The following is a 23,958-nucleotide window of genomic DNA, read 5'->3' on the forward strand; positions in this document are numbered from 1 at the left end:
TAATTAAATCACAAGACTAACTTTTTTTTTTTTTTTTCCCTTTTCACAGAATCACAAACAGACACACAATTCCCTAATGAAATTCAACAATTACAGTTATCACCACTATGTAATTGTGTTGAAACTATGCACTTATCTTAAATTCAGCACTTTACTTCAGTTCAGCACCTCGCTCGCTCAGCACCTCGCTAGTACTGGCTGGTTTATATAGATGTACAATGACTATCAGAAGCTGCTGGAAGCTTCTAGAAACAGGTGTGACTAATCCTACTAATTAAATCACAAGACTAACTTTTTTTTTTTTTCCCTTTTCACAGAATCACAAACAGACACACAATTCCCTAATGAAATTCAACAATTACAGTTATCACCACTATGTAATTGTGTTGAAACTATGCACTTATCTTAAATTCAGCACTTTACTTCAGTTCAGCACCTCGCTCGCTCAGCACCTCGCTAGTACTGGCTGGTTTATATAGATGTACAATGACTATCAGAAGCTGCTGGAAGCTTCTAGAAACAGGTGTGACTAATCCTACTAATTAAATCACAAGACTAACTTTTTTTTTTTTTTTCCCCTTTTCACAGAATCACAAACAGACACACAATTCCCTAATGAAATTCAACAATTACAGTTATCACCACTATGTAATTGTGTTGAAACTATGCACTTATCTTAAATTCAGCACTTTACTTCAGTTCAGCACCTCGCTCGCTCAGCACCTCGCTAGTACTGGCTGGTTTATATAGATGTACAATGACTATCAGAAGCTGCTGGAAGCTTCTAGAAACAGGTGTGACTAATCCTACTAATTAAATCACAAGACTAACTTTTTTTTTTTTTCCCTTTTCAAAGAATCACAAACAGACACACAATTCCCTAATGAAATTCAACAATTACAGTTATCACCACTATGTAATTGTGTTGAAACTATGCACTTATCTTAAATTCAGCACTTTACTTCAGTTCAGCACCTCGCTCGCTCAGCCCCTCGCTAGTACTGGCTGGTTTATATAGATGTACAATGACTATCAGAAGCTGCTGGAAGCTTCTAGAAACAGGTGTGACTAATCCTACTAATTAAATCACAAAACTAACTTTTTTTTTTTTTTTCCCTTTTCACAGAATCACAAACAGACACACAATTCCCTAATGAAATTCAACAATTACAGTTATCACCACTATGTAATTGTGTTGAAACTATGCACTTATCTTAAATTCAGCACTTTACTTCAGTTCAGCACCTCGCTAGTACTGGCTGGTTTATATAGATGTACAATGACTATCAGAAGCTGCTGGAAGCTTTTAGAAACAGGTGTGACTAATCCTACTAATTAAATCACAAGACTAACTTTTTTTTTTTTTTTTCCCTTTTCACAGAATCACAAACAGACACACAATTCCCTAATGAAATTCAACAATTACAGTTATCACCACTATGTAATTGTGTTGAAACTATGCACTTATCTTAAATTCAGCACTTTACTTCAGTTCAGCACCTCGCTCGCTCAGCGCCTCGCTAGTACTGGCTGGTTTATATAGATGTACAATGACTATCAGAAGCTGCTGAAAGCTTCTAGAAACAGGTGTGACTAATCCTACTAATTAAATCACAAGACTAACTTTTTTTTTTTTTTTTTTTTTCCCTTTTCACAGAATCACAAACAGACACACAATTCCCTAATAAAATTCAACAATTACAGTTATCACCACTATGTAATTGTGTTGAAACTATGCACTTATCTTAAATTCAGCACTTTACTTCAGTTCAGCACCTCGCTCGCTCAGCACCTCGCTTGTACTGGCTGGTTTATATAGATGTACAATGACTATCAGAAGCTGCTGGAAGCTTCTAGAAACAGGTGTGACTAATCCTACTAATTAAATCACAAGACTAACTTTTTTTTTTTTCCCTTTTCACAGAATCACAAACAGACACACAATTCCCTAATGAAATTCAACAATTACAGTTATCACCACTATGTAATTGTGTTGAAACTATGCACTTATCTTAAATTCAGCACTTTACTTCAGTTCAGCACCTCGCTCGCTCGCTCGCTTGGTGTTGCGGTGTCTTTGCCTTAATGCGTGGGTGGTGGCAGTGCATGTGCCGGGGGTCGAGAACTCGATTGCTGATTCCCTTTCTCGCTTACAGTGGGATCGTCTTTGGAGCCTGGCGCCGGAAGCGGAGTCCGCCGGCAGCACCTGGCCGGCGGAGCTCTTGGGGTTGGTGTTCGAGAAGCGATCTCGTTGATCAGAGCGTCATTGGCTCCTGGTACGTGGGCTGCATATGAAGCAGCCTGGAGGGACTGGATGAATTGGAGGCAGGAATCTGGGGTTGGGGAGTCTGAGGAGGATTCTATCGGTGCCTTGCTTTGTCGGTTGTGTAGGATGGCTTCGGATCAGTGGTCTTTTTCCAGGGTTAATCGGTTTTTGGCGGGGGTTTCGTTTCGTTGTAAATTGCAGGGTGTAGTGGATATAACAAAGAATTTCTTGTTCGGCAAGCTGTGAGGGGCTTGAGAAAGGGGGTTCATAGACCGGACAGTCGGAGGCCGGTGTCATTCCAGCTGCTGGAAGAGCTGGGTGCTCAGCTGGAGCAAGTGTGTGTTTCACACTTTGAAATGGTTCTGTTTCAGTTGGCATTTTCATGGGCCTTCTTTGGAGCTACGAGGATAGGCGAGTTGGTATCCCCAGCGTCATCCCGGGGGGGGGGCATTTTGGGAGAGGACACGGTTGTGTCCGGGGACACTGTGGAGTTTTGGATCCGGCGGTCTAAGACGGATCAATTTGGTCGTGGGAGGAGGGTCACGTTATGGGCGTTGGCGGGGTCCCCTATGTGCCCTGTATCCTGTTTTAAATGGTAGTTAGAACTGGGGGTCGACCGCCCGGGACCATTGTTGAAGCATCAGGATGGATCGTTTTTGTCCAGGTACCAGTTTGTGGCGGTTTTTTGGAAATGTTTGGAGAGGTTGGGGTTGCAGGCGGACAAGTTTTCAGCCCACTCATTTCGGATTGGGGCAGCGACCGAAGCTGACAGATGGGGGCTCCCGGCGGAGACGGTGCAGAGGATAGGCAGGTGGGAGTCGAAGAGGTTCAGGCTGTACGTCCGCCCCCATTTGTTGTAGGAGTCTGGGCGTTTCTCTGGACTGGTGGTGTATATTTAAAAAAAAAAAAATCTCTGCAAGGTTGTTTTTACAGTTTAATAATCGTTATTGACGCGTGTCAGTTTTTTCGGTTTTGCTACACCCCTTCCCCCCCCCCTCTTTTTGTTTTTGTTTCCTTTTTATAGGTGATACGCCACTGGTGTGGATTTTCGGCCATTCTTTTGTTTATTGGGGGGCACTGAGAGCTGATGTGCGGCGGAATGGACGGCAGTTGGGTTGGTCCAGAAACGAGGTAATCGTTCGTTGGATCGGGGTGAGGGGCATGCGCTGGCGGCAGGTGTTGGTGGATTTTCACCGGTTCGCTCGTTTGGATCACCCCCCTGAAGTGCTGGTGTTGCACGTCGGGGGAAATGATTTAGGGGCTCGCCCCTGTCGGGAATTGATACGGGATATCCGGTACGACCTGCTCCGCCTTTGGGCAATCTTCCCTAAACTCAGGGTGGTTTGGTCGGATATCGTTCCCCGAAAGATTTGGCGGGGGGCTCGGTCCCTGGAGAGGATTGAGAAGACCAGAATAAAGGTCAACAGGATGGTTGGGAATTTTGTGTCCAGGAATGGAGGAGTCGTAGTTCGGCACAGGGACTTGGAGGCGGGGGAGGGGAATTTTTGGCGGTCAGATGGTGTGCACCTGACTGCCGTGGGTATCGATCTATGGGCCTTGAGCATTCAAGAAGGAGTTGAGCGAGCACTCGTTTTGGTGGGGTGACTCGCATTATAAGCGGTCAGGTAATGCTCGTGGTGGCGGTGGCGAGGGGGGTTCTTGGAGTCGGTGGAAAGGTCGGGGAGGGGGGTGGTACATCGGATAGATGGAGGACCACCCCCCTTGTTTATTCTGGTATGGTAATTGCCTGGCGGACTTGGGGGGCTCTACAGGAGTGGGGTCTCCTGAGAGTCGGTTAGGGACACGGTTTTCCGGCAAAAGGTGGTGCCTCTGAGCTTGTGGTCGCGGCTGGGGGCAAATATGCCGGATGGTTTTGGTAACATACTTGGTGTCCGCCCTTGCATTGATATAAACGGTTATTTATGGTTATTTATGTGTTATGATGTTTGTTAATAAACCGGGCCGATTTGGCCAATTTATCCAAAATAATGGTGTTGCGTGTTTATTAGTGGGTGGGATAAATTGGTTATGGTTCGGTGTGAGCCAATGGTGGGGGGAAGCCTCTGCAGTAGGGCAGTCAAGGCTGAACGGAGCCAGGGCAGAGCCGTGGGCGTAGTGACCCATGACTCACCTTTGTAGGGCAATCAAGGGGTTAATTGCAGTTTGGGAAAAGAGCGGGGTTTTCTGCAGGGTCAGGAGTTTAAGGGGTGGACTTATAGGGCCAGGGGAGGGAATGGGGGGGGCTGTATATATATGTCCAGTGAGAGAGGGGGGGGGCATCACTTTGGCATGAGGCACCTATAGAGAAAGGATCCCGCCCTCCCACCCTATGTTTAATCTGTGTCAGGGGTAGATGGGGAGTTGCGTTTAATTTAACTTCTTATAGTGTGTTCGGGTCATTTCGGCGAGCGGTGGCTGTAAAATAGTGAGTTTATGGAGATTTGATTCATAAACTTGAATATATGCATTCATAAAATGTATGTATTTTGCCCCATCGCCTTTAAGAGTGTCTTTGTGAGTTGGAAAATGCTAACCAAGGTTTGACAAGGTAGTACCAAAGCCATCTGACATTGTTCGTCAAAGCTTTCAACGTAGTGCTATATTCTATTTGGAATTTGTGCTAAGAACTGAAATTAGCTTTGAGAATCTTCTTTCTGTTACACTAGGGTCAAGGGTCAGCGAGCTTCAAAAGAGTTATATATATGTCGAAGTAGGTTTAGTTTTACAAGTCTCCACTGCGCAAGTCACTTATTTAGCAAAAAATATGAATACGTGATATGACATAATGCTTAACTAAAAAGGATAGTTACTTCTTGTAACACCATGTAAAGAGATAAGGAGAATCAGGGGGTGGGGTTTGAATTATAAAAGAGGACCACACTTCAAAGGGTCAGGAGAAGAAGGGAGGAGAAGAAGGAGGAAGGAAGAATGGGAGCATTCGACCAGACGATCCACAGACAGACGGCTTATCACAACATCACAGCGATGTAAGATAAAATCTGTTTTTTCTTTACTTATCTATCTACCCATCTATTAACTCAAGCCAAGACAGTAACTTTTCTGTAATGACTGTAACTTCAACTTTTATCTGAATAAATCCATATATGTTTTTGCACCTATTTTGCTCCAATCATTAATATACTGGCTCAGCATATGTCACGTCAAACCGTATTTTTAACATATTTGGCGAGCATCAGCCTGAATGATTGAGAGGCACAGCTGTTTTCTGTGCAGGGTGATTTTTTTTTTTCACACTGCCTTTTCTTGCTGTGGGACTTTTTTCTCACGTCATTCCCTGCCCTTTGTCCGAGAAGGGGGGTCAGTGCAGTAAAGAAATCTCTGTCCAAGTACTGCAGGCAAAGACGATACACTGTGTCTACATCACGGAACCTTGGAGAGGTTTAATGTGACAAGCTGCACGGAGGTCGTATGTGTCAAAGCCTTGACGGACATCTGAGGACTTCCAATTCCAGGACGATCGATCCATAGACGATTGGAGCCATTCCAGGACCATCGATCCATAGACGATTGGAGCCATTCCAGGACGATCGATCCATAGACGATTGGAGCCATTCCAGGACAATGCATCACATATTGGTGAGATATGGATTTTATTCATGATTATTCTAGTAACAGTCATGTAGAGTATACATTTGATCATACACATAGTGACGCACAGTTATGGTCAAATCTGTACCGGCAATGTGAACTTGAGAATACTAAGTTAGATAAGAAGTTTTTTTTACTGTGAAACGGTTGCAGAAAAAGATACAGAATGTATTGGGTATGGTATACACTTACAACTCCATGGTGGGTGGGGCACAGCCATATGCACATACCATCTGCATGGTGACAGATACACCCAATACAACAGACACATCCAATACAACAGATACACACATCACAGATGCAGAAACAACAGATTGTCCAAATTGTTCGATATTAGCAGAACATATCGAACATCTGGAAGATCAGTTGGAAACAAGAGCAGATTTAATATCAAAATTACGGAAAGATATTAAATATGTATCTGTTAATACGAGGCAGAACAAGACAGATGCTTCCCAGTCACCTGCCTCAGGTTCCGACATCCCGGACAGGCTGGATACAGCCGAGGACGAGAGTCTGAATGAGGAGGGACTTCGAAAAAAGAAGTTACATGATAAGGCAGCCCGTCTTAACATTAAAATCCATGACCAATTAATGAAAATCATTAAAGACATACCCAAATATGATGATAAAATGGACGCCTTTCATAATGCGGACATTTTTGAGTCACATTCAGATAAATATAATCTGACGAATGATCAGAGAAACAAGATATTCAGGGTATGGCTTCTGTCGCGGGCGGGGAGGAGGGTGTCAGCACACCGCGCTCACCCCTTCTGCTCGGGTCCGGCAGCTGCTCCTGGTGGCTCGAGCTGTGGGCCGGATCCCGGGGTTTCTCGAGCGACACTCCTCGCCCGTGAGTGAAAAGGGGGTGTTTGTTGGGTGTGGGGATTGTTATAGTTCGTGACGCCACCCACGGTTGTGGTGATTGCACCACCGCTGCTCAGTGTGGGGGTCCCGGGGATGGTGATGCGGAGCAGCCAGGTGTTATGTTGCCCCTCCGTGGGTAGGGGTTGGTGATCCCGGGGCCCGGTGATGAGATGTAAAGTGTAGGGCCTGGAGGGCGCAGGGACGCGGGGGCAGCGCTGTGCCTTGCGGCACTATGGTACTCACTCAGCCTGACACACGGACACAGTTTGTACGGTAAACCAACGGCTGGTAGGACGGTCCCACAGACGGCTGCACCTGCACTCCCGGTAGGTGACGGTGATGTCCCTCTTCCTTGCACCTGTGTTGACTGATGGTAGCGGTGGATTCCCTCCGGTTACCCGCTCCCCGACTGCAATCTGGGCCGGAGGAGCTCTACACTTTGCCCGCAGGCGCTGGCCCTGAGAAACTGGTGCCCTGGCGGTGGCGGTGTCTCCCCGGTTCAGGTTGGGCTGTTGCCTTCACTCGGGACTTGGCTGTTGGGGGAGCTGCGTCCCCGTCACTGATGGATTTGGCAAATCTGGCGACTCCTAGCCTTGCCGGGGTCCGAGAGGCCCCTGCCCTGGTGCTGACTGTCCTTCGGAACACTGCTCCAGACCACCGGGCACACAGCCAACGGGGTCCTTCCAGGAACTTCCAAACGGTCCCCCTCCAGACAGTCACCGCCGTTGCTGACCTTGCTGTTCTGGCCCTCACAAAACTGGACCCTTCAGGCTGTCTTTCTCTTCTGTCACTTTACTTGCTTTTCTCCTTTACTACTTTCCTTCCTTCACTTTCACTTAGCTGTTTACTCAAGCTCGTCCCTGAGCTATCTGCACTCAAGCCCTGCCTGGGCTAATCTGCTGTTACTCCTTCCACTTCCTCCTCCTGGACTCAACTGCCTGGTTTCTTCCTGCCTCCAGAGCTGTGAGCTCCTTGGTGGGCGGAGCCAACCGCCTGGCCCACCCCCTGGTGTGCATCATCAACCTCCGGAGGAAGGCAACAAGGATTTGTGGTTAGCTGTGATGTGCCTACCTGGAGTGTGGGGTGTGGTGGTGTGTGACCTGTGTCCCCTGGCTTGCCCAGGGCGACACATTCCCCCTTAGCAAAATGCAGACCGTCCGCGGGCTGCCGTCCTACACCGGTTTTATTTTTCTGTAAAAAGGGGATAACAGGGTTAAGCAAACATAAATACATTTTTAATCAAAAACTCTTCCCAAGACGGGAGGCACATTTACTTAAACGTTGCAACGGTGTACGGTCACGGTTTCCGCTCTCTCCCACCCAAGCAACCTGGCCCTGATGCTGCCCCTAAAACCCAGGCAGCGCCCCTTGACCCACAGTCCAGCGCAAGTTACCCGAGCGGGATCTGTCCTTCCCCTCCAGAGAGTGGCCACCGGTTCCTTTGGTGGCTGGGCCCTGGCCTGCTCTGCTCAGGGCCCTCCCTCCAACCTGCCTCTCCGGAGGCGGCATTGCGGAAACGGTAACGGTACCCAACATATTTACAAGCCACTTAACGTTTGTGGTGCCCTGCAAGTTCACGGGCTTGTCCATGGATAGTTCCCATGCCTTTTAAACTTTAAACGGTCCCCACGGGGACAACGGTGCCGGCTCCAGCCGGTTGCAAATCACAAAGCAATCTGGTGAAGTACTCGGTATCATTTCACTTATCATTCTTTCAACAACTTTTTCAAAACTTTTTCAAACAAACTGCAACACTCTTTACATTTGCGGACCCCTTTCATTCATAGAACGGTCTCCCTGTACCTAAGTGGGGGTCTACCTAGGTTGGAACGGGTGGACCTTCGGGGCCCGGTGTCAGTGGTGCTAGACAGTGGGGTAGAGGGAACAATCGGTTCCTCCTCCCTGCTATAGTGTGGAGCAGGCGGAGGTGCAGGGGGGCTGGGTACAGGTTCATCCCTGGGCACCGGCACTGGTTCTGGCTCACGGTTGACCGCTTCCACTACTTCTTCATCCACGGGTTGTGGGAACAGTATCACTGGAAGAATCACCGCGCCATCCTGTGTAGGCCAGTCTGCTGGGAAGTCACCCATTACAGTGTGGATTACCTCTGCTGCCTTCTCCACTGGTGGAGGAACCGGTACTTCAGCCTCTGCCTTCAGCGCTGGGGGGCATTTTTTTAGATGGTCCCGGGAAACTGTGGCTAGGGTGTCCCCTTGGTCACGACTGATCTGGTAAGTCTTCCCGTCTCCCCATTCTGTGGGTTGTATGACATAAGGGACTTGCTCCCACTGATCATCCAGCTTGTGGGTTTTCCTCTTCCGTTTCAGCACCACATCCCCTGGCTGGAAAGGACCTGCGGGCGCCTTCTGGTTGAACCGGTGCTCCTGCTGCTCTCGACTTCGACTGAGGTTTTTCTCCACATACTCCTGGATTTGCCGGTACTGTGCCCTCCTCCGACTTTCCCACTCTGCCGTTGAGGGGAGTGCTTCCGGGGCTTCCAACCCCATCTCCAGATCCACCGGCAGGCGGCCAGGCCGAGCCCTCATCAGATACGCTGGGGTGCACTTCGTCGAGCTGGACGGGATATTATTATACATGTCGACCAAGTCAGGTAGCTTTTCCGGCCACATGTTCCGTTCTTCCAGCGGTAGCGTCTTGAGGAGCCCCAGGACCAAGTGATTCATTTTCTCGCACATGCCGTTGGTTTGGGCGTGGTACGGAGTGGTCCGGATCTTCTTGCAGCCGTACAACTGGCAGAATTCGTGAAACACCTCTGCTTCAAAAGCCGGGCCTTGGTCAGTCAGCACCTTCTCGGGGTACCCATGGGGTCGGCAGAAATAAGCCTGGAACGCTCGAGCAGCGGTTCGACCAGTTAGGTCCTTAACGGGGACTACCACCATAAATCTTGAGTAGTGGTCTACCATGGTCAATGCGTAGGTGTACCCACTTCGGCTAGGGGTGAGCTTGACATGGTCCAGGGCGACCAGCTCCAGCGGCTGATGGGTGACTATGGGATGTAACGGTGCCCTCTGGCTAGTCTCGTCCTTTCTCCTCAGTGTACAAGGACCACACTCTCGACACCAGGCTTCCACCGATTCACGCATCCCACTCCAATAGAACCGCTCCCTCAACAGCATCTCCAGCTTCTTCCACCCGAAGTGGCCAGCACCATCATGGTATGCCCGCAGGACAGTAGCGACCTCAGCTTGAGGAACGATCAACTGGCATATCTTCTCATGGGTCTTCGGGTTGATCAGCTCACGGTACAGCCTCCCTTGGTGTAGGTAAAGCCGTTTTCGTTCTTTCCACAAGCGTTGAGCTTCGGCTGGAGCGGCAGGGTCTATTCCCATAGCACCTTGTTCCACCAGAGTCTTGACAAGGCGGACAGCCGGCGCTTGGTCCTGGGCGTCCTGCCACTCTTGACTGGGCCGCGGGTCCAGATCCACCCTTTGCTGACAGACTTGTACCCTCTCAGTAGGCAGCTGGTGAAACGCAGGCAACTCGATCTCCTCGAGGTCGTCATCCTCGCACCCCTCTTCTGACAAATGGGGCATCCGGGAGAGTGCATCAGCATTTATGTTGACACGACCAGCTCGGTACTTTATGGTGAAATCATAGTTGGCTAGCCGGGCTACCCACCGCTGCTCCAGCGCGCCCAACTTGGCCATGTTCAGGTGAGTCAGCGGGTTGTTGTCCGTAAACGCTGTGAATTTGGCTGCCGCCAAGTAGTGGCGGAACCGCTCCGTGATAGCCCACACCAACGCCAATAGCTCAAGCTTGAAGGAGCTATAGTTCTCAGGGTTCCTTTCGGTCGGCCGGAGTTTTCGGCTAGCGTAGGCAATCACCTTCTCCTTTCCATCCTGGACCTGGGATAGGACCGCTCTTAGCCCCACATTACTGGCGTCCGTGTGGAGGATGAACGGGCTCCCATAGTCAGGGTACGCCAGGACCTCTTCTCCGGTCAAGGCCGCCTTCAACTGGCAAAAGGACTCCTCATGCTTGTCCTCCCACGACAGTGGGGCCCCAATGGGTCTACCACCTTTGGTCTGTCCCACGAGGAGATCTTGCATGGGGGCAGCCATCTTCGTGTATCCCTTTATAAAGCGCCGATAGTACCCCACCAGACCCAGGAACTGCCTTACTTCCCTCACTGTAGTTGGTCTCGGCCAGCTCTGGATGGCAGTAATCTTCTCAGGGTCGGGGGCGACACCATCCGCACTCACCACATGCCCTAGATACTGCACTCTGGGTTTCAGCAGGTGGCATTTTGAGGGCTTCAACTTCATCCCGTACTGGGCAAGGGACGCGAACACCTCGGCCAGGTGCTCCAGATGGGCTTCATACGTCTGGGAATAAACAATCACATCATCCAAATACAGCAGGACGGTCTCGAAGTTTAAATGTCCCAGACAGCACTCCATCAACCGTTGGAAGGTCCCAGGGGCATTGCACAGCCCAAACGGCATGCTATTGAATTCGCAGAGTCCCATCGGGGTGGTGAAGGCGGTCTTCTCCCGGTCCTCTGGGGCCACGGCCACTTGCCAGTATCCGCTGGTGAGGTCAAGGGTCGAGAAGTAGTTTGCGGTTCTCAGTGCAGCCAAAGACTCTTCAATACGAGGTAAGGGATAGGCATCTTTATGGGTTATCTGGTTGATCTTCCGGTAGTCCACACACATCCGCATGGTACCATCCTTCTTCTTGACCAGTACCAACGGAGCGGCCCAGGGACTACAGCTGTCCCGAATAACCCCTGCCTCCTTCATATTCCTCAACATATCTTTGGCACACTGGTAATGTGCAGGGGGAATAGGTCTATACCTCTCTTTGATAGGGGGATGTTCACCTGTGGGAATGTGGTGTTGAACCCCCTTGATCCGCCCAAAGTCTAGGGGGTGCTTACTGAAAACCTGTTCATACTCCTGCACCACCCTGTGTACCCCGGCCCTGTGATGTGTAGGGGTATCATCAGTGCCTACATGTAGCTGTTGGTGCCACTCCTTTGTGTCCCCCTGGGGTGGGGAAGTGCTGGGGGTAGGTGGGAGTGTGGATGGACTGGCTTCCTGGATAGTGTGAGGGTCCAGGGTGAGCAGCTTGGCAATGGTGGCATACCGGGGGAGCCTGACTTCTTCCTCCCCACAGTTCAACACTCTCACGGGCACTATCCCTTTCTTCACATCTACCACCCCTCGGGCGGCCACTACAGTGGGCCAGTGCTCGGAGGGCATGGGCTCCATCATCGCAGGGTAGTCACGCCCCTGAGGCCCTACTGCTGCCCTACACCAGATCATCATCTCACTCCTAGGGGGCACAGTCAATGGAGCAACATCCATCACTCTCACTCCACCAATCTCCCCTCCTGTTGAGCTTACATGCTGGCGGTACATCAGGGCGCGGATCTCACGCTGCACAGCCCTCTGCCGGCTCCCCGCCGCTGTGGCGGCTAGCTGTTGCAATAGGTTCAACACATCAGCCATGCAGTGTTCCATCACATTGGTTTCCAGCACTATTTTCGGGTTATGATCACTGGGTTCATTCATGATCACAATCATACCCTGGTGTTGCAGTTCAGCTTGCCCCACTGTCATAGCCACTTGTTTATACCCCACCTGGGTCAATGGAAGTCCATTAGCGGCAATCAAATTTATACTATTGTCTGGAGGCGCCAGCTCGTCTGTGGCCCAATACTGTCGATACAACGTGTACGGTATGGTAGTTACCTGTGATCCAGTGTCCAAGAGAGCCATCACTGGTATGCCGTCCACAGCCACGGGGATGATAGGGCGGGCCCCGACATATCGGTCTCGCCAGTCCAGGGGGCCACGGTGTTCTACTCCTGAGGATTGGCCCGGGGCCCCAGGGGTTGCTCGTTTAACGGGCACTGTCGGTAATAATGGCCCGGCTTACGGCACTTGTAGCAGATTGGAGGTCTGCTCCGCGGGTTGTTAGCGCTTCTCCGCTGCATCCAGGGAACATCTTCGGGACTGTCAGCAAGCTGTATCTGCGCTGGAGGCTGAGATCTGGTCAGAGGTTGTAGCGCAGCAAGGATCTTGGCAAGGTCTCCGTCCAGGCGACGGACCTGGGCTGCCAGTTCTTCCACGGTGCTGCTCGGGGCTGAAGGTATTAAGGAGGTTGGTTTGGCTGGGGCCGCCACAACGGGAGCTGTCTCAATGGGCCACGGGACGGGTTCCAGGACTTCAGCAGCTGGGGGCTGTAGTGCCTTGATAGCCCGCTCCTTTAACACAGCAAAGTCCACATCAGGGTGTTCCAGGGCCCACAGCCGGAGTTGTTTACGATCCTCAGGGGACCTCATCCCCTGCGCAAATTGCTCCACTAACATCTTGTTGCTATCCGCCTCGTTAATAGAGTTCACCCGCTTCAGCGTGCGGAGGGCGGTCTGCAGACGTAGAGCATAGTCCCGAATGCTATCTCCAGCTCGTTGCCGGCACTGGTAAAACTGCATCCTCAGCTCAGCTTCAGTCCGGGTCTCGAAGGCAGTCTGTAGCTTCTCGAAGATGGTGGCTACAGAGAGCCGGTCCCCCTCGGCCCAGGTCTCCGCCTCCTGCTCCGCCGCACCGGTTAGCTGGCCTAGCACTATCGCTGCACGTTGCTTATCAGTCAGGGGATACAGCTCTAGCAACGGGTTAAGCTTTTTCCGGAAGGCCTGTAGGGCATCCGGTTTCCCGTCATACCGCGGTAGCCAGGCAGCTCCGGGCGCATAGGGCAAGGAGAATGGCATGACCTGAGCAAACGCGGGGGCCGCGGCACCTCCCGCCGGTACGACCGGGACCTGGGCAGGCCCATTCCCATCCGCGGGTGCCGCTGCGGCCGCGACCACCGCTCCTCCAGCGGCTCCGTCGGGCGCAGACATCTTGTTTCCGTCCCCCTTAGCTCTTTCCGGCCCCTCCTCTCTCGGGGCGGAGTTTTGGCCTTCGCGCCTCTACTGCTCGAGAAGACGCTCGAGCGGGAACTTTTCGCGCCAAAGATGGCGGCTTCTGAAATTTTTCTGCCGGATGCCTCCGGCGGTAACAAGGCGCACCTCTACCTGACGGCAGAGCGGTAAGATCCTGTTCGTGACGCCAAGTTGTCGCGGGCGGGGAGGAGGGTGTCAGCACACCGCGCTCACCCCTTCTGCTCGGGTCCGGCAGCTGCTCCTGGTGGCTCGAGCTGTGGGCCGGATCCCGGGGTTTCTCGAGCGACACTCCTCGCCCGTGAGTGAAAAGGGGGTGTTTGTTGGGTGTGGGGATTGTTATAGTTCGTGACGCCACCCACGGTTGTGGTGATTGCACCACCGCTGCTCAGTGTGGGGGTCCCGGGGATGGTGATGCGGAGCAGCCAGGTGTTATGTTGCCCCTCCGTGGGTAGGGGTTGGTGATCCCGGGGCCCGGTGATGAGATGTAAAGTGTAGGGCCTGGAGGGCGCAGGGACGCGGGGGCAGCGCTGTGCCTTGCGGCACTATGGTACTCACTCAGCCTGACACACGGACACAGTTTGTACGGTAAACCAACGGCTGGTAGGACGGTCCCACAGACGGCTGCACCTGCACTCCCGGTAGGTGACGGTGATGTCCCTCTTCCTTGCACCTGTGTTGACTGATGGTAGCGGTGGATTCCCTCCGGTTACCCGCTCCCCGACTGCAATCTGGGCCGGAGGAGCTCTACACTTTGCCCGCAGGCGCTGGCCCTGAGAAACTGGTGCCCTGGCGGTGGCGGTGTCTCCCCGGTTCAGGTTGGGCTGTTGCCTTCACTCGGGACTTGGCTGTTGGGGGAGCTGCGTCCCCGTCACTGACGGATTTGGCAAATCTGGCGACTCCTAGCCTTGCCGGGGTCCGAGAGGCCCCTGCCCTGGTGCTGACTGTCCTTCGGAACACTGCTCCAGACCACCGGGCACACAGCCAACGGGGTCCTTCCAGGAACTTCCAAACGGTCCCCCTCCAGACAGTCACCGCCGTTGCTGACCTTGCTGTTCTGGCCCTCACAAAACTGGACCCTTCAGGCTGTCTTTCTCTTCTGTCACTTTACTTGCTTTTCTCCTTTACTACTTTCCTTCCTTCACTTTCACTTAGTTGTTTACTCAAGCTCGTCCCTGAGCTATCTGCACTCAAGCCCTGCCTGGGCTAATCTGCTGTTACTCCTTCCACTTCCTCCTCCTGGACTCAACTGCCTGGTTTCTTCCTGCCTCCAGAGCTGTGAGCTCCTTGGTGGGCGGAGCCAACCGCCTGGCCCACCCCCTGGTGTGCATCATCAACCTCCGGAGGAAGGCAACAAGGATTTGTGGTTAGCTGTGATGTGCCTACCTGGAGTGTGGGGTGTGGTGGTGTGTGACCTGTGTCCCCTGGCTTGCCCAGGGCGACACACTTCCCTCCCACATGGCAAAAAGGTTACAAGCAACACCTAGGCCAAACGAACACAATGACCTGATCCATGACACAAAGGAAGATAGGTTGAGACAGTTAATTCTCTTTACCACAGGAGAGTCTACCCCAACAGTCGAATTGTTAGAAAACCTTAAAACACACATACAGGATGATCCATACATATTCTTAGTGAAATTCGAACAGGCCTATAGAATGGTAATGGAAATCGGACCTGATCAAGAACCGCCTTCCATGATCAAGGCCTTTGTAAAAAAGTTTAAATATTTGGACCCTGCTTCATTCGAAATAGCTTCTAGGATGGAAAATCTACAAGAGGCCACGTCATTTATTGATAGAATACGTAGACGAATGAGGCAAAATCAGGTAAAGTCAAAAATAGCCATGATAGAAGGGAACACTGACACATTAGTATCCCAGGAAAAACAGATCAAAAACAAAAGACCGGTGTTGAATTCTAAAAACAAGAATTCAGGGGGGGGTAACAGAAAGAGCACAATCCACTGCTTTTTCTGTGGCCAACCCGGACATCTGAAGTGGGAATGCAAGAAATTCCTGAGGGCGGGAGCTGAGGAAAGGCTGGGTAAAGAAAATGGACTGATGCCAAACACATCCAGTGCACCTCCCCCATCTTCAGCACCTCCACCTTCATATGCACCCACTCATACTGACAACAGAAATAACCAATCACCATATGCACCTCTGACCAGACAAATAAGGGAAATGACCATACAGGGATTGGATGGAAGGAGTAAGACACCTGCTGCTCTTCTCCCTCCTCCATCCTCCTGACTAGCAAAGCCAGTGCCCAGGCTGCATCCACTGGAATTTGTCACTCAAGTTTCAATGGATAGCTGTGGTCGACCATTTTTAAAGGTAAATCTTGAAGGTCAGGAAGTAACATTTCTCCTTGATACAGGTGCGCAATTGAGTGTCACAAATGTTGATTTACATTTAAAGCCAGATTCCCCTGTATGTACAATTGTTGGTTTCAGTGGTAAAAATGGAACAAAGGTGACATTAGCGCAGGATGTTTCTTTGGAAATACCTGGTTTTTTTAAAACGAAAATGGATATTTTGTGTTGTCAGGATACTGAGAATATAATTGGCACTGATTTTATGGAAAAGCATGGCTGGATTATTGATTTGGGTAACAAAACAGTTTGGAAAGACTCTAACGGTTGTAAGGCGGTAGTTATTGATCCAAATGAATATAGTCATGTCGGGACCATTTGTTTGACCGATGTAGTGTCAGCAGATCATTTGTGGCCTGAAACTGGTGGTGATGAAGTATTGACTGAGATAGTACAGCGGTTTCCTTCTTTATGGGCTCAGTACAGAAATGAGGTTGGAAATATGAAGGACGTGATTGTTAAAATTGAAGGCCGAGATCCACCTCCACAGCGTCAGTATGAGTTGCCTCCAGAGTCAGTTGCTCCGATGTCTAAGATTATTCAGGAATTGTTGGCTCAAGGTGTCATACGTAAGGCAAATTCTGTTTGTAACAATCCATTGTGGTGTGTTCTGAAAAGCGATGGTAGCTATCGGATGATATTGGACTTGAGGATGTTCAATAAGTTTACTCCCAATGTTGCACCGATTGTAGCTGATACACATGACATGATGTCGAGATTGGATGCAAAGGCAAGGTATTTCTCAGTATTGGATATCAGTAATGGTTTCTTCAGTATACCGATTGAGAAAAGTTGTCAATATAGGCTTGCATTCAACCACCTGGATCAACAATTCGTATGTTGTCGTCTTCCTCAGGGCGCTAGTATGTCGCCAAGCATTTTTCATCAGGCGCTAGCGAACGTTTTGTCGAAATTTTCTCGTCCGGAATGTTTATTGCAATATGTGGACGATATCTTGTTGAGTACAGAGAATAAGGAGTTGCACGTGATCTTACTTGCAGAATTGTTTGAGCTGCTGCATGATGCAGGTTTAAAACTGAATACCAAAAAGGTCAAGCTGATGCAGACTGAGGTCAGGTTTTTAGGAGTTCTGCTAAGTCCAGGTACACGGCGACCCCTACAGGACAGAATAGAGGCAATTGCATCTCTTCCAATTCTAACATCACACAAGGCACTAAGACATTTTTTAGGACTTGTAAATTACTCAAGGGATTTCATTGAAAATTTTGCTGACAAAGCCAGACCTTTGTATGATCTTTTAAAAGGTGATAATGATGATTATTTTGGTCCCTGGGGTGTCGAACAGGAAAAAGCCTTCACACAATTGAAACATGATCTACAACACGCACCTGCGTTAAGTATGGTGGAAAAGAACGCACCTTTTGCGCTTCAAGCACACACTTCAGAGACAAGTTTCTCTGTGGTTTTGCTGCAGCTGCAAGGGGGGGAATGGAGAATCTTGGGTTACTTCTCTAAGCTTCTCTCACCTGTTGAGAGGGGGTTTGAGGTGTGCGCAAGACACCTGGTGGGAGTGTATTTTGCGATAAAAATCACTCAACATATCATCGGGTTCCAAAAGGTTATTCTCCAAATGCCACATTCCACACTGACTGGCTTGCAAAGTCTCCTTAAGGAGAATAGTGTTCCCCCGTGGTCCCCACATAGCTTTCTCATGAGCCAGATCAGACACCCCCATACTTTGCACTGACGAGGGGCAAGCACCCCGAAACACCGTGTCTGCAAATTGGGATTCTGATCTGGCTTATATATCCTGAGTCATATTGCAAAGGATTGTCGAAAATCCACTTGTGACTTTTAGGATCGCTACTTCCAATAGGTGGCGCTGTGCTAGAGTTTGTCTCCTTTACTGGAGAGACAATTTGAACATTCCACACTGAAACTTCTCTTTGAGAAAAATATCCCAGGTGTGTCACATCAGAGATTTGCCCATTGGTGGCTCTCATTGTCTCCAAATCAAATTGAGGTAGATTATAAGGCCAAATATGTTCTTCCTCAATTGATGCAGTATGAAGGACAAACCCATGATTGCCTACAAATGTTCCAAGAACCAAGTCCATCTCTCTTCAGACGACAGTCGGAAGACGCAGATGAACCTGTGTTTGTAGACGGTTCTAGATTTTTTCTGGAAGGACACTATCACACAGGATATGGAATTTTCTATTCCAAGCGAGGACAAGTGGTAAAACACAAGCTACCGAGTCATTTCTCAGCTCAAAGGGCAGAGATAGAAGCGGTAAGAATGGTCCTACAGCTGAATGAAGCTGATGATCAAACTCCAATGGTAATCTACAGTGATAGCTCCTATGTTGTCAGATCCCTAACCGATTACCTGCCTGTTTGGGAAAGGAGAGGCTACGTGGATTCATCCAACAAAGCCTTGATGCACTGCGAAACTCTAGAATCAATTTTTGAGATGGCATCTAGGGCCCCAAATAGATTTGCTATAGTGAAAGTCGCTGCACATCAAAGATCTGATGATGAGTTATCTGTAGGAAATGCAACCGCAGATGCTCTAGCCAAAGAAGCTGCCCTGACAGGAGAGGAAGTGTTTGACTCTGAACCTTCTGAGATTTCAGCGGTTCAAAGAGCAGACACATACATACCTTCATTTGCAGAAGAACAGAGAAAGGATCCTTCTCTTGTTACTTCTCAGGATGATCCAAAGCCTCCTTTTATCTGTGAAAATGGGGTTTTGTGTCACAATTCAAATGGAGAATTGCGTCCAGTTGTACCAAAACATCTACAGGTAGAATTCACTCGATACAACCATGAGAGTTTAGGTCACTTGGGACAACAGAAATTGTTAGTCATTCTCAAGGAGAAATTTTATTGGGAAAAAATGGACGAGACAGTTCAAAGTGTTGTACTATCATGTCTCATTTGTGCCCAAATAAATCCAAGACCTAAAGGACAGAAGCCACCACTTCTACGAATCGCACCTGCAGATGGTCCATGGTCTACACTGCAGATAGACTATATTGGTCCTTTACCCTCAGGTAAACATGGTCTCAGGTATGCATTGATTGTGGTAGATGTGTTCTCAAAATGGGTAGAAATATTACCTGTTAGGAAAGATGATGCTTTGTCCACAGCAAGGGAATTGGTACAACATGTCTTTTGTACTTGGGGGATCCCAAGGATGAGTACCTCCGATCGAGGAAGCCATTTCACAGGTAAAATCATGCAAACTGCTTGTGCTATTCTAGGGGCACGACAGCAATTTCATGTCCCCTATCATCCACAATCTGCGGGAATTGTGGAAAGAATGAATAGAACAATCAAATCCAGAATTGCAAAGATGCTTTTGGACAAAGGTAACACTTGGGTTGACAAGGTACCCTTCATACTCATGAGTATAAGAGGTTCAATCTCTTCTACAACTCAATTCACTCCGTTTGAGTTGATGACGGGAAGAAAAATGCCATTGTGGTTTCCACATGAGCCATTTTTATCCACTCCACAAAAAGATGCTATCTCAAGGTCCCAATGGTTGAGATCGCTGCAGGAGAACCTGAAAGCGATTCTGCCATATGCGGCATCGAGAATGCAGAAAATGGAGCCACCCTATGAGTCCAAATTCAAGAAAGGTGCTCTAGTGGTGATCAAAACCTTTCACAAGAGTGGTCCATGGGAGTGTAATTGGGAAGGTCCTTTTGAAGTCCTTGAGACTATGGGACAAGTGCACCGAGTGTCAAACGTGGTAAAAAAGACCCGGAAAACACAAAAAGTGTGGGTTCACGTTGACCAGTGCAAAATATTTGTGACAAAATAATGATACTGCATTTCTTTCCAGGAAGAAATGGATTCCTATAAGAACTGGAATAAGGAACCTAAAGACTTTGAAGGAAAGATGACATCAAGCCTTCTGGAGAAAGAACATCTTCCCAAGCTCAAGACAAGCTTCTATGTGATGGGATCTACTTTCCTGCTGCTTTGCTTTATTTCCGTCATTGTTTACATGTTACATCAAGGAACAATCGCCAATGATGTGAATGAGCGGACTAGAGAGATTCAACATTCACGAAGACCGAGAGGATCAGAGACATTGAACTTACTGACAGAGAACATCACGGATGATTCTGTGGAGATAACAGGAAATATCTGCATGGGATATGGAACAAAATGTTGCATTGAATTACATTTCGTACACGACACAGACATAATATTACATGCTATTGCAGGACCTAAAACTAGATTCACACAATTACAAGGAGAATATGTACACAATAATAAAACGGGTACATGGGAATGTTCTCCTACAGATGTACTATACTGGAACATAGAGATCAGAGGTGATGAACCTGCTGTATGGTCCGGTGATATTACAAATGACATGATTGCAAGGGGAAAGTTTGGAAGATCCAAAACAGAAATTTTGTTAAAAACTCAGGTTTTTGGGAAAATTCTGGATCCTTCTTTACTCTCCATTACAGAAGGAGATAAAGATTGGGTCAAAACATGGAATTTCCAGATAACACGGGAACGTACAAGTTCAGGTATCTGTAGTGTTTACTGTTACTAACACTATAGTTCCGGAAATAAGGGTTTCACCACAGACAGTACATAACAAAGAAAATACATTTCCCATAATGTTAAAATGTAACACAAGATTGAAATTTCTGAGTCTCTGTTGACATGGACCAAAAACTCATCATTTTTGGGAAGTTTTTTAAACAGTCCAACTAATGTCATTCACAGAGGTCAGATTGGTAATATCAGATGGATGGATGATAATTTCATTTTTTCCATAGAGAATCCATCTTCCAGGGACTCTGGAATTTACCAGTGTTGCGTTGAAACAAAGACACATTACAGACAATGTAAAGACGTTAGTGTGAATATTTGGTCAGCAGCAGATAGTGCATGCACAAACACGAGATTCATGCCGTCTACTCCTTTCCAAATTAATCAATTTAAGTCCTTATTAAGGGATGGAGAATTTATGACAATGGTATGGACTTTCAATATGTCTCATTGGAAGATCTCTACCAGGTTTCCTCAGAGTCAATCACATCTCATAAACATGGAGATGGGGATAGAACAATGCTTTGGGAAAAGAACAACTCAGACTAGGAGTAAGAGAGGAGTGTTAGAAGGAATTCTGGGAGGAATTGGGACAGTGGGAAGTCTGACTAATGCCATGAATATACAGACACTTAAGTCAGATTTGGATAATATTGGTTTTATTGGAGGTAAATGTGTAAAGGTTCAGAAGAGTTTGAATCAACTTCTTGAAAAGATGGTAATGAATACAACTGCTGTACTAGGGTCTTCCGTGTCACATCTACAGGATGCTACATTAGCTCTCGTGGAAAGCACACATGAAACACAAGTAGCTAAAGCGTGCCTGGAGATACAGGTAGAGTATTCTTCTAATCTGAAGCTGATTGCACAAGCTTTACAGAGTGGAATTACTCCACTGGGAATACTGCAAAATTTACCTGTAGAGTATGATTTTGCATTGAATCATACGGATTTGTGGGTAAATAAGTGGTTAGGATGTGAACGAAACATTTGTGTTGGCACATCGCTAATCCCAGTGATCGGAAGAGAGGGAACTATTGTTCCTGTGACAGTTTTGGGTATACCTGTGAGTAACACACAACAAGTGTTCTATCAACTGCAGTACACAGATTTTGCATTTGATGGAGTGAACACTGAACAAGTAGACATTTCTTCATGTTTACATTTTGTTTCTAAGGTGATGTGTTTACCTGGACAGGATAAGGTGATTTATCATTCATGTTTTCATAATCATTCTTCTTGTCATGCGAGAATAGAGACTGTACAGACGCTACATGATCTGGTGACTCCAGTAAGTCCAAATAAGATTTGTTTCCAGGTCATGTCTGAGACAGAGATGGTTTCTGCTTTCTATTCTACTTGTGTACATAAGGAAAACCTACCTATGGGTTTGTATTGTATAGAAGGAAATGTGAGATCTCTTTCAAAGAAGGAAGGAAGTTTTAATATCACTTCTATAGGAAAGAGAAACTTAACGGCATTTCCCATACAATTCAATTTATCACAAATAAATGATTTTCCTTGGGATATGTGGACAAGTGAAATAAAGAAAGATAAGGGTTTGTTAGATTTATTAACGAAACAGTTAAAGGAAGCAGAAATTATATTCAGGCATGAACAAGGTGAATTAAGTGATATTGAACACGAATGGAATGGAATGTCAGGTAGAACTTGGTGGAGAAGTTTTGGGAAATCGGTACAATCCTGGTCTGTCATCTTTTCAGTCAGCGGTTGGAAATGTTTTATTTAATCCCATCATAATCATATTTTTATTAGTTTTGATGTGTATTAATTATCAAGTTTTTGTGATGTGTAGAATTCAGAAGATATATAAGAATATAAAAATAGAAATGAAAAAGGAAGATAACATTCTTAGAGGAATGTTAAATCGCAAGATGACTTTTTGACAGAAAGTTTCAGATTGGTTTATCAAGTCAAATATTGGTCTAGAATTTCCAACAAGAATGTATGTGATACGAATGATGACACGAATGAGTTAGGGTTTCCCGGGGGTTCATCAAATCTTCAAAAAGGGGGGACTGTAAAATAGTGAGTTTATGGAGATTTGATTCATAAACTTGAATATATGCATTCATAAAATGTATGTATTTTGCCCCATCGCCTTTAAGAGTGTCTTTGTGAGTTGGAAAATGCTAACCAAGGTTTGACAAGGTAGATCCAAAGCCATCTGACATTGTTCGTCAAAGCTTTCAACGTAGTGCTATATTCTATTTGGAATTTGTGCTAAGAACTGAAATTAGCTTTGAGAATCTTCTTTCTGTTACACTAGGGTCAAGGGTCAGCGAGCTTCAAAAGAGTTATATATATGTCGAAGTAGGTTTAGTTTTACAAGTCTCCACTGCGCAAGTCACTTATTTAGCAAAAAATATGAATACGTGATATGACATAATGCTTAACTAAAAAGGATAGTTACTTCTTGTAACACCATGTAAAGAGATAAGGAGAATCAGGGGGTGGGGTTTGAATTATAAAAGAGGACCACACTTCAAAGGGTCAGGAGAAGAAGGGAGGAGAAGAAGGAGGAAGGAAGAACGGGAGCATTTGACCAGACGATCCACAGACAGACGGCTTATCACAACATCACAGCGATGTAAGATAAAATCTGTTTTTTCTCTACTTATCTATCTACCCATCTATTAACTCAAGCCAAGACAGTAACTTTTCTGTAATGACTGTAACTTCAACTTTTATCTGAATAAATCCATATATGTTTTTGCACCTATTTTGCTCCAATCATTAATATACTGGCTCAGCATATGTCACGTCAAACCGTATTTTTAAGAGTGGCGAGGGGGGTTCTTGGAGTCGGTGGAAAGGTCGGGGATGGGGGTGGTACATCGGATAGATGGGGGACCACCCCCCTTGTTTATTCTGGTATGGTAATTGCTTGGCGGACTTGAGGGGCTCTACAGGAGTGGGGTCTCCTGAGAGTCGGTTAGGGACACGGTTTTCCGGCAAAAGGTGGTGCCCCCGAGCTTGTGGTCGCGGCTGGGGGCAAATATGCCAGATGGTTTTGGTAACATACTTGGTGTCCGCCAGGTTTTGGGGCTCCAAGAACCGCCCTTGCATTGATATAAATGGTTATTTATGTGTTATGATGTTTGTTAATAAACCGGGCCGATTTGGCCAATTTATCCAAAATAATGGTTTTGCGTGTTTATTAGTGGGTGGGATAAATTGGTTATGGTTCGGTGTGAGCCAATGGTGGGAGGAAACCTCTGCAGTAGGGCAGTCATGCACACTATCTTCAGACCTTACAAGGACAATTTAGGATTTCGCAGCAGGAATGCTATGGCTACTTTCACACATCAGTTTTCTATATTCAGGCACAGTCCTTTTTATCCCGGCTCCAACGGATCCGG

The sequence above is a fragment of the Anomaloglossus baeobatrachus genome, chromosome 5 (genome assembly GCF_048569485.1).
Source record: "Anomaloglossus baeobatrachus isolate aAnoBae1 chromosome 5, aAnoBae1.hap1, whole genome shotgun sequence".
Taxonomy (NCBI): domain Eukaryota; kingdom Metazoa; phylum Chordata; class Amphibia; order Anura; family Aromobatidae; genus Anomaloglossus; species Anomaloglossus baeobatrachus.